At 35.1% G+C, this 17,609-nt stretch overlaps 1 protein-coding gene across 4 annotated transcripts in view; it reads right to left on the bottom strand.

Annotated features, from left to right (window-relative positions):
• The window catches only part of LOC106091817 (teneurin-m), a 497,726-nt gene that overhangs the window by 25,733 nt on the left and 454,384 nt on the right, over positions 1-17,609 (bottom strand). The window lies entirely within an intron of this gene.

The raw sequence follows: 17,609 nt of genomic DNA, 5'->3' as shown, positions 1-17,609 counted from the left end.
CAAATACTTATTCAGATTATGTTCTTTATACAAAGGATTTGCTCCAAAGGGATAACAAAAACTTGTCAATGAACATAACCTCAAACATAGCAATGGCTTTAGCCTTCACTTATTATCAGGGATTTTTTCCACAGTTGCAAAGGATTTTGCGTTTTCATTTCCGTTATTGTGGGTGAAGAAGAGCAGGAAGGGGGGAGAAGAAAAGAAGATCTGGCGGCAACCAAAAGGGGGAAAGGATTTCAAATAACATTGACAGTGGCAATTGCATAAAATGTATTTTGAAAAATTCAAAATTAAAAAAAAAATATTTTAACTTTTTATGGCCTTCACCATCGACATAGCGTTTGTAGCAAATTGAAATATTGATCTGAAGGGCTAATAAAGTATAAATACTATTAATGGCCTTGACATTATAAATCGATTTAGTAGGCCACCGTGGCGCAGAGGTTAGCAAGTCGGCGTATGATATTGAATGCCTGTGTTGGAATCCTGGCGAGAACACCAACAACATGTCGCACTGCGGCACGTCGTACGGACTCTGCTTTAAAAAGAAGGACCCTGATCAATGAGCTTAAACTTGAATCGGACAGCACTCATTGCTATTTTAGGAGATTGTCCCTGTTCCTTAATGTAATGTTCATGGGCACAATTTGCAATTTTTAACTATCTAACTTTGTCTGTTTACCTGACTAGCTGTTGGTTGGTCTCTTAGTCTATTCGTCCTTTCCCCTGTGCATCGGTTTGTCAGAATGTCTGTCTGTCGGTTTATTGGCTGGTCTGTCTGTCTATCAAAATCACCCTTTAAATGGGTTACATCAGCATACCCCTATAAACCTATCTCCAGAGTTAACTTATTATGCCCCCTAGAGCGCACAATAATTAACCGATTTAGCTGAAAATTTGCGTCATTTAACCCTGAATATTGCACTTAAACGGATAAACGCAAGTTTAAAATTCTAAAATGGTTAGTAAGGCATATGCTAACAAAACGTAGCAGTCTTCACTGTATTAAACAGAGACACAGATAATAAATTGGTCGATGTTAAGTGGTGGACGAACGAGGATGCCAACAATACAAATATACTTTGACCATATCGGAAGTTTGCCACTAAACGAGTTTGAATACTTCCATTTAGAAAGTATGTGTGTGTGTGCGTAACTTGTAAAAGGTCGCTTGTCTTGCCTGCCATAAAATCCTTCCTACTCTTCAATGGTTTGTCCCTGCGTTTGGATTTCATTTTTGGAAGAGCGCAGCGCTATCATTTTGTTTGACGCCATGTTTTGACGATAATTCGATTAAGTGACATGTAAGTGGCAGTGCCAGTGACAGTGGCAAATAACGAACCAATAGCACCAACAACAACAACGCTACTATACTTTTAGCCTGGTTTAGTTCAGTCTCGAGAATTATTTTCATTTTTGTTCTTCCTTTTTTGCGCCCATAGCTGTTGGCGGTCATAAAGTCAGAGAGTCTCAAAGTTGTAGTGGTAGACTGCGATTCATTTTGTATTGGCATTGCTGCGTCACCATATAAGGGTGCGTATCTTTGCTGCTTGCAGTAGTGTGGATGTGTGTGTGTGTGTGTGCGTTGGTTTTCGTTTAACTCATCTCAATTTTTTTTGTTTTATTTTTTTTTGCTTTTTCTTCTTCCTCTTTTTGGTGGAAATATCCCCAACTTGCCCTTAGAATAAAAAGGGATTGTCTCGGTAATGTTGGGTAGCAGCAATATCGATAACGTTTATAATCACATTACCAGCCAGACATATAAAAATAAAATACGATTTTCATCTCATACCATAAAAGAGGAATGTATTATCGTATATGCACATGATTAATATGTACATGTGCATTTACATGTTTTCGTTTTTTTCATCTTCTTTTTATATATATGCATATGAAATCGATATAAACTAATCCAATAATTTGAGTGTAGTAGGAAAATTGCCAAGAAGCTTTAATGTTGGGTAAGTTTGATTGAAGACAGACTATTCTCTAGTGAAGTGTATAAAAGATGTTACCGAAATTATTGCATTATTCGATTTCACAGAACTATTTAGTCATTTTTGAAGTAAAAGAGTTTCTTACAATTATATTGAAACAAGTAAATGTTTGCAAGCACTTTTGTAAAATTTTCGATACCACAAATTTATCGGATTGTGATTTTTTTTTAATGCTATAAAATTTTGTGCATACAAGAAAAACGGTTGACATAGTTATGCATTATTTCACTAGATATTCCCCATTATAAGTGTTAATAACAGATAACTCAAACCTAGATCACAATATTTTTATTTTATGTAATACTAGCTGACCCGGGCCCGCTCCGCTGCGCCTTCTTTTACTTTATATGGAACAAAAATTTCCTTGGAATATTTATTTTTGACAATTAAAGATCTTTTAGTGAAATACCATGCTACGAAAATAGTATATCTCTTGACAAATAACAATATAACAGCCTTTATCTGAATCCCATATGATCTTTATTGGTCTACGAATTTAAGTTTGGATGTAAGGTGTATTCCATTCTTAAAATACTTTATTCCAGCCCCATATTCTCATGATATCTGATTTAGGGGTGCTTTCGGGGGTGAGGTGGTTTTACATATTTCATTCGAAACATCTTTCAAATAATTAAATATGCACGTAATCGAAAATATTAATACGATTGATTTACAAAACTGTTATCGGAATATTTTCCATATAATGTTCTGCAAAAAGGAACAAGGAATTTGTACTCATAAGCAAAATTGAAGATTTTTAGTTCACACTTTTAAGCAAACAAATATTGTATAATAGTTTTCGATTACAAAAAAATTACTTTTAAACAAATAGAAATCTGTTTAGTTTGAACGGGCCGAATCTTGGGAACCCACCATCATGGTTGAATGATTTAGACAATACCTAAAAGAATATGCTTCTAGAGGCTCGAGATTTTAAATCGCGAGATCGATTTATATGCGAGCTAAATCAGGTTATGCACCGATTCGGTCCATACTTGCCAAGATTGTTGGATGTCATTACAGAAGTCTGCAAATTCTGCCCATGAACATTCCACTAAGGAACAGGGGGTAACTTCTCACATATCAATGAGTGCAGTCCCATTCATGTTTTAAGCCCAATGATAAGAGGCCTCCTTTTTATAGCCGAGTCCGAACGGCGTGCTGCAGTGCGACACCTCTTTGGAGAGAAGTTTTACATGGCATAGTACCTCACATATATTGACAGCATTTGAGAGGAAAACCACCGCTGAAAATTTTTTCTGATGGTCTCGCCAGGATTTGAACCCAGGCGTTCAGCGTTATAGGCGGACATGCTAACCTCTGCGCTACGATGGAAGACTACGTGCAAATTTCATTCACATTAGATAACAATTGCAGGGCCTCAAGATCTCAAATGGGGAGATCAGTTTAAATGGGAGCTATAACAGGTTATGGACCGATTTGGCCCACGATCGTTTGTCGTACAGAACACTACGTGCAAAATTTCAGCCCATTCGGTTATAATTGCAGCTTCTAAAGGCTCAAGAAGTCAAGTTGAAGAACCAATATATATGGGAGCTATATCCAAATCGGAGCCGATATGGACCATTTGCAATTCCCAAGGACCTACATCAATAAGATGTATGTGCGCAAATTTTCAAGCGGATATCTTTATACGTTCGACCGCAATCGTGATTTTTACAGGCGGGCGGACATGGCGAGACCAACTTAGAATGTCAAAACGATCAAGAATATATATACTTTATGGGGTCCTTGATCTATATTTCGACGTGTTACAAACAGAATGACTAGACTAGTATGCCCCCATCCTATGGTAGTGGGTATAAAAAACATATAAAGCTGTTATCACACTACATACTCTGGCCTTATGACATGCCACCTTTTATATACTATATAAAGTTGTAAAAATAATTTAATTTGGAGTTGCTTTTATCCGACTGACAGCAAAAGCGGTTGATTTCTCTATGCTTTTGTTAAGCACCGCTCTAATCGAAAAAATTGTGCTATTTTGAAATGTGATTTGTCTTATGCTAGTTTCATTCGGATCACACAATGTGTGCAACTTTAATAATAACAAAATGTGATATGTCATAAGACAAGACCATATAATGTGATAGAGACTTAAGCAGCAACAATTTTGTAAACATCTAATGGATTTTTAGAAAAAAAGCATTTATCGCCAATCGATTAAAATTATCGATTTTACGAAACGGGGTTTCGACTATTATATGAAAAAAATATGTATCATTTAGCAAAATTATGATTAGTCTACATGTTATATAACGGAAAATGATATTATTTAGTTATCGATACTAAAAAGATATCGAAATGTAAACAGTTTGATATTTAATTTATAAAAAGTACATAAGCAACAAGATAGGTGTAAACGCCCTATGAAACTACCATATAAGACTTTTCTCCCAAAAATATACTTATCGATAATCAATAAGTGCTTTTCCGTTTTCAATTTTTTATCAAAGAATTGTCTACTAAATTGCAAATTAATTAATTTATAATTCCCACCATTAAATACCAAAATAGGACAATATTGTTTTCGATAACAAAAAATTAGCGACATGTAAAAAAGTATAGGATTAAATTGTAACAAGTATATGTAATCCACCTTTCGTCATAATCAAGTGAAAAATACATAATTTATGGCCCCATAGCAGCTTTATCGAAATATGGTCCGATTTGGACAAAACATTTTGTAGAACAAAATACTAGTCTTTTTCGTCGAAAATCCTAAAATAAGTCACTGTGTCAAATTTCAGCGAAATGGGACAAAAAATGTGCCATTTGTGGGCCCAAAACCTTAAATCGAGAGATTGGTCCATATGACAGCTATATTCAAATCTGGACCTATCTGGGCCAAATTGAAGAAGGATGTCGAAGGGCCTAACGCAACTCACGATCCCAAATTTTGGCAAAATCGGTCAATCAATGCGCCTTTTATGGGCACAAGACCTTAAATCGAGAGATCGGTCTATATAGCAGCTATATCTAAATTTGGACCGATCTGGACCATATTGCAAAAGGTTGTCGAGGGGCCTAACTTTACTCACAGTCCCAAATTTCAGAGACAGCGGACAATAAATGCGCCTTTTATGGGTCAAAAACCATAAATCGAGTGATCGGTCTGTATGGCAGCTATATCCAAATCTGGACCGATCTGGGCCAAATTGAAGAAGGATGGCTTAGTGCCTAACACAACTTATTGCCCAAAATTTCGGCAAAATCGGATAATGAATGTGGCTTTTATGCGCCTAAGACCCTTAATCGGCGGATCGATCTATATATCAAGATATAGTCCGATTAAGCCCATCTTCGAACTTAACCTGCGTATGGTCAAAAAAAAAAATCTGTGAAAAGTTTCAGCTCAATATCTCTATTTTTAAAGACTGTAGCGTGATATCAACAGACTTCGTCTTAGATTTGTACGGTGATCAAGAATATATATAATTTATAGGATCGGAAATAGATATTTCAATGTGTTGCTAACGGAATGACAAAATTAATATACCCCCATCCATCGGTGGTGGGTATAAAAAGTAGATATGCAGCAAAGTGTAAACATCGATTGCATCTACATAAAATCCTTCTTTTGCTTTCTATTGCGATTAGATATTGTAGATCGATTTGTAATTCCATTAAACCAGTAACGTTAATAGTAAAGTTTTCTATAGTCAGCAAACAATTACTAATTAGTAAATTGTAATTTCACTATTTGGTACTACTACCTCTAAGATATTGATCTGGATTTGTTGAGATGTGTTATAGTTGTTTTGCCTACAGTTTGAATTTCGTCCTATCGATTTTAGAGGACACCGTAACGTAAAGGTAAACTTGTTCGTTTAAAACGTTGAACGCATGAGTTTGGATTCTGTCGAAGATATCAGAAACATTTGCTGTATTTGTTACTCCCTTACTAAAGGTGGCAATATTTGTTGTTATTTTATTTATTTTGCTATATGTGTTATATATTAAATTATTTTACTTGATCTCATTTTCTTGTTTTAGTTTCGTTTCCTTTCTATTTTGTTTCATTTTTGTTGTGTTTTAGTTTTTTTTTTTATTTATTATTTTATCTTAGTCTTCTTTTTCATGGTACTCCCTAAAAGTCGGCAATACTTTTTCAATGTAGTAAATTTACTAAATTAGTCCTAGTTTGGGTGTGCATGCATTTGAGTGAGTGGTTGTGCGGTTCTAACTGCATTTACAGGATGTTACCACAAGTGTAAGTGTTCGTAGTTTTCGCATTAGCAAACCATTGTGCTTCATTGAAATGTTATTTAATAGTAATTAAGAACATTTATCAAACTAAATCGAACTACTAATGATGGGGCTGCTGATGCCACTGCTGCTGCTTTTGCCATACGAGTTATATTCGCATGTGAACAGATATACATATGTATAGACATATACTCACAACATAACATAGTTAGATAGTTTTTATAATTCGCAGTTTTTCCCCAGACAGTTGCACAAACGATAAGTCGTTTTTAACAAAAAAAAAAATCTCAAAGTAAGTATAGATAGTGGCAGATGGACATCAATTGCCGGGGATGATGCCAAGTAAAGTGAATTAATGTTATTTTAAATCTTAGTGGCGAAAAAAGCACAAACCAAAAATAAATTGAGTTAAATTGAGAGAGCTATCCACTAACGAATGAAACCAAAAATAAAAACATTGACCAGAGAGCAGTTAGCAAAAATTGCGGACGAACACTTTTGTAGTGTAATTAAGAAACGGTTTATGTTTTTTTGCCAACATACAAAATTGCTATCAATTACCGAAACTGTACGCTAAAAGAAAGTAAAGGTTTTTTGTTTTTTTCCTAAATATTATCAATAAAAGTTTGGCCTTTCCATAGTGTGAATTAAAAAAAAGTCTTCTGTTTTTTTTCCTTTCATACTAAAATGAATTAAAATTGATATGTGGTTGTCTGCTGTTGGATTTAGTTATTTGAAAAAATCTGCAAAAGCTCTGCTGAATACAGTTTAAATTTTTAAGTTACTGTGCTTTTTTTATTTTCCATTTGTAACTCTAGGGTATAGCTTGGCTCGTTTACCGCGAGTTTTCCTTCTACATTTTTAATAGTTCACCATTTGTTACTAATTATCATGACAGCAAACGAACAAACTGGGCAAATTGTACTAAAGGGAATTTATACAACGTTTCAGCTGCCACATTCAAAGAGCAGCAGTAGAAATAAAAAAAGAAAACATTTTCAAGAGAGCTCAACTAGGGAAGACCGACCAGTGATAAGTGAGTTGGAGAGGGAGGTGAAGGAGAGGTACTATAGCTTTGTGAAAAATAAAATACGAATTCAATATTAAGTGAAAATTAATTAATACTAATTGATGGGCAATTTTCCATTGCTATTTCCTTTCGTTACGATGATTCTTCCTTTTGTGTATTGGTCCTTGAATACTTGAAATGTGCAAATGCCATGAAAAGTTTAGCCAACTGCAGAGGTAGTTGGGAAAAAATAATAAAAACCAAATCATATTAAAATCTAATTTTAATGTGAATAATAAATAATTTAAGAATTTTATGGGTTTCTGCAAATAATAATGGTAGTAAAAATGTTAAATTTGCAAAAAAAAAACTTATTTAATATTGGAATAAAATTTTTTTTGAGCTTTTATCCAATGATTTCAATATCTTAATTTAAATGATCAATAATTTTAAATTTATTAAATTATTTACATATTTAATAACAACACTCAAATGTATTTTTTTTTGATATTCTGTTTTATTTTTTAATATATAATTTTCAGTTCCATTTTAGTTTGAAATGTTTGACTGTGTTATAGAACGTATGATAAATTTTAATAGCAGTACCAACGGGCGTATGAGTTTTGAAATATTCATTAATTGCTCATAGGTACCATAGGCCCTCACTTCAAAGAATATTAATAAAATAAAGATAGTCTTATTAGGATAGCAGTCGAACGCATAAAGCTAGCCGCTTGACATTTTGCACAGATATTTGATATTGATATAGGTCGTTGGGGATTGCAAATGAGCCATATGGGTTCAGATTTGGATATAGCTTCCATATAAACCGAACTTCCGATTAGACACATTTAGCCCGTAGAAGCCGCAATGGTTATCCGATTTTGCTGAAATTTTAACGTCCAATAACCGTGTCCGACCTCCTGATTTGACATCTTGAGCCTCTGGAAGCCGCAATTTTTGTTCGATTTGGCATGTGGTGTTCTGTTACGACTTCCATCAACCGTACCAAGTACGGTTGAGATCGGTCAATATCTGGTCTGGATCCCCTGGAAGCCACAATTTTTGTCCGATTTGGTTAAAATGTTGCACATGGAATTCTGGTACGACTTCCAATAACTGTGCCAAGTAGGGTCCAAATCGGTCTTTAGCCTGATGTTGCTGCCATATAACCGATTTCTTGATTATCCTGGATCGGTTCCTAGAAGCTTTAATTTTTGCCTGGTTTGGCAGAAATTTGGTACGTAGAATAAAATTGTGCCTTTCAACTAATTTTATTTTGTATATTTGTATGGTCGGTAAATAAGTCCTGTTTGGGGAAGGGGTGGATCCCTAGGAACTTGGTCCCATATTGAGATATCAGATTCGTTTTCTACTCCCAAATAACTTTCATTTGAGTTCCATATTGCCATGGTCGGTAAACATGTTCGATTAAGGTGTGTTTTGGGGCTTGGTGTGGTCCCCCTAACACTTAGTCTAACAATTCGATATCAGATATGTTTTTTTTATCTTAAATACCATTCATTTGAGTCCTATATTGTCGTGATTGGTCTAAATATATATTTGGTAGGTTTTGGGGGTGGAGTGGGCCCCCTAAGTACCCCATCCGAAATTTGGATACCAAAATTTTACTTTTAGGTTACAAAAAAAGAGAGCACAAAAAATTCCGTTTAAATCGCATCACCCATCATGGAGATCAGGCGGAGGGGGAGGGTCCGCCCCCCCCTTCAGATATCAAAAAATGTAGTACCCTATTCTTACCACGGGATCATCATATAAGGAACATACAAACAAACACAAATTGATTTTTATATATAAGATTATGTATGTATGTATGAATATAAATTTTTTTTTTTTTAGGGAAGAAAAACGTAACTTTCGACTTCCTTATACTTAAAAATGAATTATGAATTTCCCCAACTTTAAGCGTTATACAATTAAATTTTCCTACAAATCTTGGAAATTTTTAAGCTTACACTCATTTGCTGATGATCCCTTTCAAATATGTATCTTTTATTCGTGGTAATTAAATTCAGTGCCATCAACTGGAACCTCCTATCCTAATTTTTCCTCATTTTCCATTTCATATTTCGTTTTTCCTCCTTTTGATTTCGTATTATCTTTCTCGATTCCTTTAGTTGTCTTAACTGTTTTCTCTGTGATTCTTCCCAACATTTCGAAAATATAATAAACTGTTAATTTAATCTTCTTTAGACAATATTATACGCTTGACTTGTGTCCCGCTTAAGAAGGGGAAGAAAAAAACACCGATTTTTTAAGTATACAAGATATAGAGATTTGTTTGAAAAAAAAAGAAACAATTAAATATAAATGGAGGAACGAAAAAGAATGAGAAGGGATGTTTTAAATATAAAAATAAGTTGGCTTAATTATGAAGGAAAGTACTCAAGAAGGCAGACAGCTTTTGCATATGCTTAAGAAAAACTCAAATTAATTTTGCAATATTTTAAGGGGGTATAACATTGTATAGTTGGTTGTAAAGGGTGGATTTTTTTCGCAACACTGGTTTAAACAGCTCACGTACGTTTCGTGTTTTGTTTCACTGTCAAACATCTTCAGTTTGGTCTATAATTTTACCATGAATCGTCTTACAAATGAACAAAGCTTTCAAATTATTGAATTTTATTATCGAATTGCATGCTCTGTTAAGAAAGTTCATCGCGCGCATTTTCCATTGAGCGACGAAGCTCATTTTTGGCTCAGTGGGTACGTAACTAAGCAGAACTGTCGATTTTGGAGTGAAGAATAGCCAGAACCAAGAGCTACCAATGTATCTACAAAAAGTCACAATTTTGTGCGGCTTATCATTGGACCGTACTTTTTCAAAGATTATTCGAATCGTAACGTAACTATGAATGGTGAGCGCTGCCGTGGGATAATATCTAACTTTTTTTGCCCAAAATCCAAGAGCTTGACTTGCATGATATGTGGTTTCAACAAGACGGTGCCACATGCCACACAGCACACTTAACAATGGACTTATTGAGAGGCGAGTTCGGTGAACATTTTTTTTCATGTTCGGGACCGGTCAATTAGCCGCCTAGATCGGGCGATTTAACGCCTTTAGACAATTTTTTGTGGGGCTATGTTATTGCCCGCTTCAATTGACGCATTGGAAGACAACATTGAAGCATTTATTTGTGAGATATCGGCCAAATTTGGTCTAAGCGGTTGGACCATTTGAGGCGCAGTCACGGTCAACATTTGCATGAAATAATCTTCAAACATATAATTATCCATATAATTATCGATTCAAATAAGGATTTCATGCATTTTTCTAAAATGTATGTATGTGTTTCTTTTTCTATAGCTCCTAAAAATCACCCTTTATTATAAGGAGATTTACAAAAAAAATTTATATATGAGAATTTATGTTTTTAAAACAAAAACAGACGGATGGACATGGCCAAATCGACCTAGAATATTAGTACAATCAATACAATATATGCTTCATAACGATATTTCGAGTTTTAAATTAATTAACATACAATTAAGTAGAAATGTGTTAGAATCTTGAAAAAACACACCCATGGATTCTGCAAAAAGTTTCCACAAATGAACTCAGCTGGTGACATATGTGCGTTTTACGTACCAAGTTTCTGAAAATCAGGCACAAATTAAAGATTTTCACAACTAAAAACAAAGTAAACTGCTTGATGTGCTAGTTTCGTTTTTCATCCTTATTTTCTGTCTTGTATCGTTCTGTGGTGTATGTTTATCTTTATTTTTACATCTTCTTCTCTTCTATTTTCTTTTAGGTGGAACAAAATGACTTCGAGGACTCCGAGTGAAGCGGCTAGTAACCGAGGTTGCTAGTCGCGTGCTCTCCAACCTAACCTAAGATTCAAGCTGCCATGGTGTTAAGGTTTTTATACCCTACACCACGACTGTGTTACAGTGTATTATAACTGAATGCATTTGTTTATAACCCCCAAAAGGAAGAAAGATAGACCCATTGATAAGAATACCGATCGATTCAGAATCACTTTCTACATCCATTTGTCGATTTAGCGATGTCCGTCTGTCGGTGTGTCCATGTTAATTTTTGTACAGGTCGCAGAATTCAACCGATCGCCTTCAAATTTGGTACAGACATGTTTTTCGGCCTAGAGACGAAGCTTATTGAAATTATTGGAAAAATCGGTTTAGATTTAGATATAGTTCCCATACATATGTTCGTCTGATTTGCAGTAATAATGGAATAAAATGGTAATTTGTTAACCGATTCTCACGAAATTTGCCAGGAAGGACTTTCTTTCGACTCTTGACATTACTGGTGAATTTCATAAAAATAGGTTATATAGCTCTATATCTATAGAGCTCATATACAACGCTTGATGTTCACTCCTAGTACCACTGCAAGCGCATTTATGGACCATTCCTCCCAAAACTTTGTACAACGCTTTCTTCAACTCGAGATCGTTTCAGATTTAGATATAGCTCACATATAAATGTTCGTACGATTTTGAGAAATATTGCAATAAAGTGCTCATTTGTCAACCGATGTGAAACGATTACATATATATATATATATATATATATATATATATATATATATATATATATATATATATATATATATATATATATATATATATATATATATATATATATATATATATATCGCCCGATATTCACTCTTAGAGCGCATTTATTGACCAAATTTGTGCAGCGCATTCCTCGACGACTACCACAAGAACTAAGAGGTTTGCTAGAAATCGCTTCAGATTTAGATATAGCTTTTTTATAAATGTTCGTCAGATTTGGACTAAAATTGAAATAAAGTGCTCATTTGTTAACCGATTCTCTCAAAATTTCTTATGTCTTTAAATAGTACTGGTGAATTTCATAGAAATCGGTTCAGGTTTCAAGTCTGGTATTGTGTCCACACGTAAGCAGTCGGAAACACATTTTAGTCCCTCGGTTCTCAGTGTAGACCCCCCAAGCTCGCTCTGTTCTCCAGCTTTGATCCATCCGTGAAGCGTGACGTACCAGATGGCAATACCAAAGTTTTGTCAATCCAAGACTGTGCCACTGGCAGCTGTGACTCACACTCAAGTGTCGACTCAGTGTAAATATGGAAAAAATTGGCATCGGTTTCCATGTCCACCATAGCGATGGCAAAGATCCATGAATTAATCTATGCTTCAGCACGCACCTTATTCGTCAGATTATGCTCCCTAAGATAATTTTTTATTTTCAAACTTAACAATTCTAACTACAAACATAATGCAAATTTGCCTATAAACACTTCATTAAGGAACAGGGGCAAACTTCTCACATACAAATGAGTGTAATCCGATTCAAGTTTTTAGCTCAATGATAAGGTCCCTCCTTTTGAAAGCTGAGTCCCGGCAGAAGTTTTTACATTGCTATTAGTTCATGGCATGACAACGTGGCCAACATTGGGAAGGTGTAATCACCGCTGAAAAAATTTTCCGATGTTTTATCTAGTATTGAACCCAGGTGTTCAGCGTCATTGGCGGACATGCTAACTTCTGCGCTGGGTTGCCTCCACTTCCTGATTCGAATTAGAAAAATCCATTCGTCAGTCCGTCTGCTGTCAGTCCGTCCTTCGGTCTGTCTATGTAGATGTCAGTCTGTCTGTCCGTGTATCTGGCTGTATGTACGTTTGTTTGCCTGACCGTATATCTGTCTGTCCATCCTTCCATCTGTTCAAATCTTAGTATCACTTTCTAATGCGAACTAGCAAAATCTGTCTGTTTGTGTGTCCATTCGTCCGTCATTCCGTCTTTTGGTCTGCTTGTCTTTCCGTGTATCTGACTATCTGGCAATGACAAAGACGGTCCACATCGGTCGATATCTTGATATTGCTCTTAGCTCACTCAAAAAACTTGTCTTATGCGGTCCATGGTAGAGGGTATGTGTTCGGATTCGACCCGCGCTTTTACTTGTTTTTATTCATCTACTAGCCGAACCGGGCTCACTCCGCTGCGCCTTCTTTAACTCTCTAATATCATTTAGGGATGGAATACTTCGTGTATATCGAATTCGTGCCACTGTAGCCTATAACGCTGAACGCCTGCGCTCAAATCCTGGCGATAACATCGGACAAAGTTTAAAGCGGTGGTGATCCCCTCTTGATGCTGGCGACATTTGACATGCATGGTCATATGAAAAATTCTCCCCAAAGAGATGTCACACTACGACACCGCATTCGGACACGGCTATAAAAAAGTCCCTTATCATTGAATCTTGAATTGAAAAGCCTTCATTGATGTGTGAGAAGTGTGGCCCTTCTCGGTTCCTGGGTAAATTTTTACACCGGTTTAGAGAGACACTTGGCCCTTAATGTAAATATACCCTTCGTGCTCTACTTTCAAGTAAATTTTATATGAGCCCCATAATGGCATGATCGGTAAATAAATTATGCTTGAGGGTGGGATGGACCCCAGGGACTTTTTCCCGAAAATGAGTATCAATTTCCCGAAAATCAATCAATTTAAACATCGAATAGCTATTATATAATAGCGAGGTGTTTGCGGGTGGGGCAGTTCCCCATACACATGGCTCTACAATTGGATATCAAACTCGTTTTTTTTTCTCTTAAGCACCTTTCGTTTGAGCTCTGTATTATCGTGATTGGTCTATATACCCATTTGGCGGGTTGTGGACGGCCCCGACCCCAACAATAGAAACCATGTTTTGTTTTGACTGTGAGAGTGCAAAAAAAATTTCGAACGAATCCCATTACCAATCTTAGACATTTCGACTCAAATGTGGATATCAAATTCGTGCTGCACTCCCAAATCCATTTAATGTGAGCCCCATATTGCCATGGTCAGTAAATATGAAATGTTTGGAAAGTATTTAGGAGCTGGGGCGGCCACCGGAACTTTGCGCTGAAAGTAGATATCAAATTCGTTCTTTACCCCGAAATACCGTTGATTTGAGCTCCATATTGCCATAATCGGAAATCAAGTTCAGTTTAGGGGGCGCTTTTGGGCGTACCCCCAAAACACTTGGCTCCAAATTTGGATATTAAATTCATTTTCTGCTCTCAAATATCTTTCATTCAAATACCATATTGCTATAATGGGTCAATCAACCTGTTTGACTTATTTTTGGAAAGAAAAGCGCCACCTAGACTTGAACTCGAATTTTAATTTTTTGGTTGGGTACTATGATCCAAATTTTAATACCTTATTCGTATTCTACAATCCAATTCCTTTCATTTAATACCCATATTGTCCCGATCTTGGATGATGTTTTTGGGTAAAGGGGAAGGGTCCGCCCCCTTCCGAAATCAACAAACTATAAAGCCTATTTCTCCTACCTGACCATATTTCCAATCGACTCCCGAATACCTTTCATTTGAGTCCCATATTGTCACGATCGTCCAAAAAACCTATTTAAGGGGGTTTTGGGGTTGGGGCGGCCCCCCAGTTACTTAGATCCAATTTTTTATATGAAATTCATTCTCTACTCCCGAATATCTTTCATTTGAGTCCCATACTGTCCCGATCGGTCCACTTTTACTTTGGGTAGTAAAAAAAAAAAAATTATATAGACTTTGTTTCCTTCCAGACCAACCTACACAATTTGTGAAAATTTCAAGATAATCGGTTCAGGCGTTTTTGAGTCTATACAGAACAAACAAACAAACCGACAAACAAACACAAATTCAATTTTTTTTTTTTTTTTTTTTTTTTTTTTTTTTTATTTTTTACTTATACGTTATAAAACTTACAATTAGTTTTTATAAACGCCTCAGCGCCATTAGGCATAATAGAGGCTAGTTGGCAAAATAACAAAATTCAATTATTTTAATACAATGTTTGATCAGTAATAAATTAAACGATGTTAAAGGTTAATGATCTTATTAGAAGAAAATTAATTTAATTTACAAAAGTGTTTCAGTTTGTGTTTTAAGGTAATTCCTTAGCAATCTTTTAAAAATTGAAATTGGGTTAGACTTTATATCGCTCGGTATATCATTAAACTCATGACTGCCAGAATATTCCACTCTCTGTTTTGTGGTCTCTGTGCGGCACAATGCTACTCTCAGCTGTTGATTGTTGCGGGTGTTGAATGAAACTTGGTTTAGATTAAATTCAATTGTGTGGTGCCCTATGTGGTGAATGCATTTATATACGTACAGAAGAAGCTGCAACTTATAAATTCCATGAATTGGCAAAATAGTTGGAAAAACATTGTCGTATAATGAAACGGTGGGATAAAGTAATGGTAAGTTTGCAACAGTTTTCAGAGCTTTGTTTTGAAGCCTTTGCAATGATTTTAACTCGCCTGTGTTCCTGTATGCATAGACCACAGCCAAATAGTTAAGATGGCTCTGTATTAATGTTTGATAAATTAGATATTTGGTTCTTTCGTCGAACTTGTATTTGAACTTATACAACAATCCAAGTGCTGGAGATATTTTCAACTTTAGCTGATTTATGTGATGATTCCAGTTAAGGTTTGACTGCATATATATGCCCAAATATTTGACAACATTCACTTCGTTTATAGTTTCTCCATCCACAGTGATGCTAAAGTCCATATTATGGCCAGGGTATGGTTTAAATCTGATTAATTTAGTTTTCTTTCTATTTATAAACAATTTGTTCAGTCGCATATACTCAAAAATTAATGCAGAATCTCGTTCCATATAAGTTTTAACCACGGTCGTGGACTTGTACGGATAAAAAAGACATATGTCATCCGCATACATAAATAGCCGTCCTTTTAGCTCCAAATTGCATAGGTCATTAACATAGATTAAAAACAGCAACGGGCCTAGTACACTGCCTTGCGGTACACCATGTTCAATAGAAGCCAGTTGGCTTTTACTGTCCCCCATTTGCACAAATTGTTTTCGATTCACCAGATAAGATTTGAAAAGCCGTAGTACACTACCGCGAATGCCATAAAATTCCAGCTTCTTTAATAAAATGTTGTGATCAATCATATCAAAAGCTTTAGATAAATCAAAGAAGATGCCTACTACGCCATTGTGACCTTTATCCAACATTTTGCATATATAGTTTTGTACATTAATAACAGCTTCGTCAGTTCCACATCCTCTGCGAAAACCATATTGACAATCAGTAAGTATTCGGTTCGTTTCTAAGAATGCAGCCATTTGCCGATGAATAATTCGTTCATATATAATATTTATAGATGGCAACACAGAAATAGGTCTTAAATTTTCAATAACTGTTGAATTTCTACCCTTAGGAATGGGTATTACCTTATGTATCTTAAGGCTTTGTGGGTAAGTTGATGTCGCTATCATGCTGTTAAAAATGTTCAGCAAATAATGATTGACATTGCTACTGCAAACTTTGAGTACGTTGTGCGGCAAATTATCATGACCACAACTTTTATTTAATTTAAGCGCTGAGATTTCACTTTCTATTTCACTTTGTGTGGTAAAATGTAAATCAAGATGGTTTTGGTTGTAACATAGGGTTCCCAATGAATTGCAACTGTCTCCTGGGTACATCGGTATCATATTTTTTAGATTTATAACAGACTTAAGAAAGAAAGTGTTACATAACTCGGCCTTCTTCCTATCATTCGTTATGATATTACCATCATCATCTTTAAAAGATAGCTGTGTTTTAATATTTCTTCCCAGAGTTTCATTTAAAAAGCGCCATGTTTTCTTTGGATTATTTTTGATGTCAGCCAGATTATTTATATAGTAATTATTCATTGAATTTCTTGACGAATTTCTAATAACTTTAACAATTTTATGTATAAGATTCTGTGGAAACCAATGGAATACATTTTTGGAGTTTTACCCATCAACTTTAAACCATTTTTTCTCCTGCTGTTTTAAAATCCATTGTTAAGAAATTAATTTCGAATTTTCATATGAAGGCTTTAAACCTTCCATCTTTTAATAATTCCTGATTAATTCAAAGGGCACCAAAAGTTGAGCAGAAGAAGTTCAAAGAAGATTTTCCTCATTTAAGGAGATTTGAAATTAATTGTGTGCCTAAGACAAAGGCTTTGAAGTATCTTAGAGGGAACGAAAAAGTGGGGTCGTGCTTATGATAATGGTGGAGAATAGGTCTTATTATTTTTTCTTATAAAATTATAATTTTCATAATTTTAAGCCTCTTAGAAAAGGCTGCTTCCATTATAAGATTTAAAGTTTGAATGAAGTAATTGTTGCAAAAACCTGTTAATTTTTTTTTTAGATTTGTTTTGAAATATGAGCTGTTGTATCTCAATAAATTATCAAAAGTTATGCTATATGTTTTGTCTAAAGTTTAAATTTTAATTTATCTTCTCAACCTTTTTGAAATCTTTTTCCTTTTTAGTAACACCTAATCTAAAATTCCTGTCCTTGAAACTTTTAACCTTTTTTTTTT

This window comes from Stomoxys calcitrans, chromosome 1 (assembly GCF_963082655.1).
Source record: "Stomoxys calcitrans chromosome 1, idStoCalc2.1, whole genome shotgun sequence".
Classification (NCBI taxonomy): domain Eukaryota; kingdom Metazoa; phylum Arthropoda; class Insecta; order Diptera; family Muscidae; genus Stomoxys; species Stomoxys calcitrans.
This window is presented reverse-complemented; position numbering and strand designations above follow the sequence as displayed.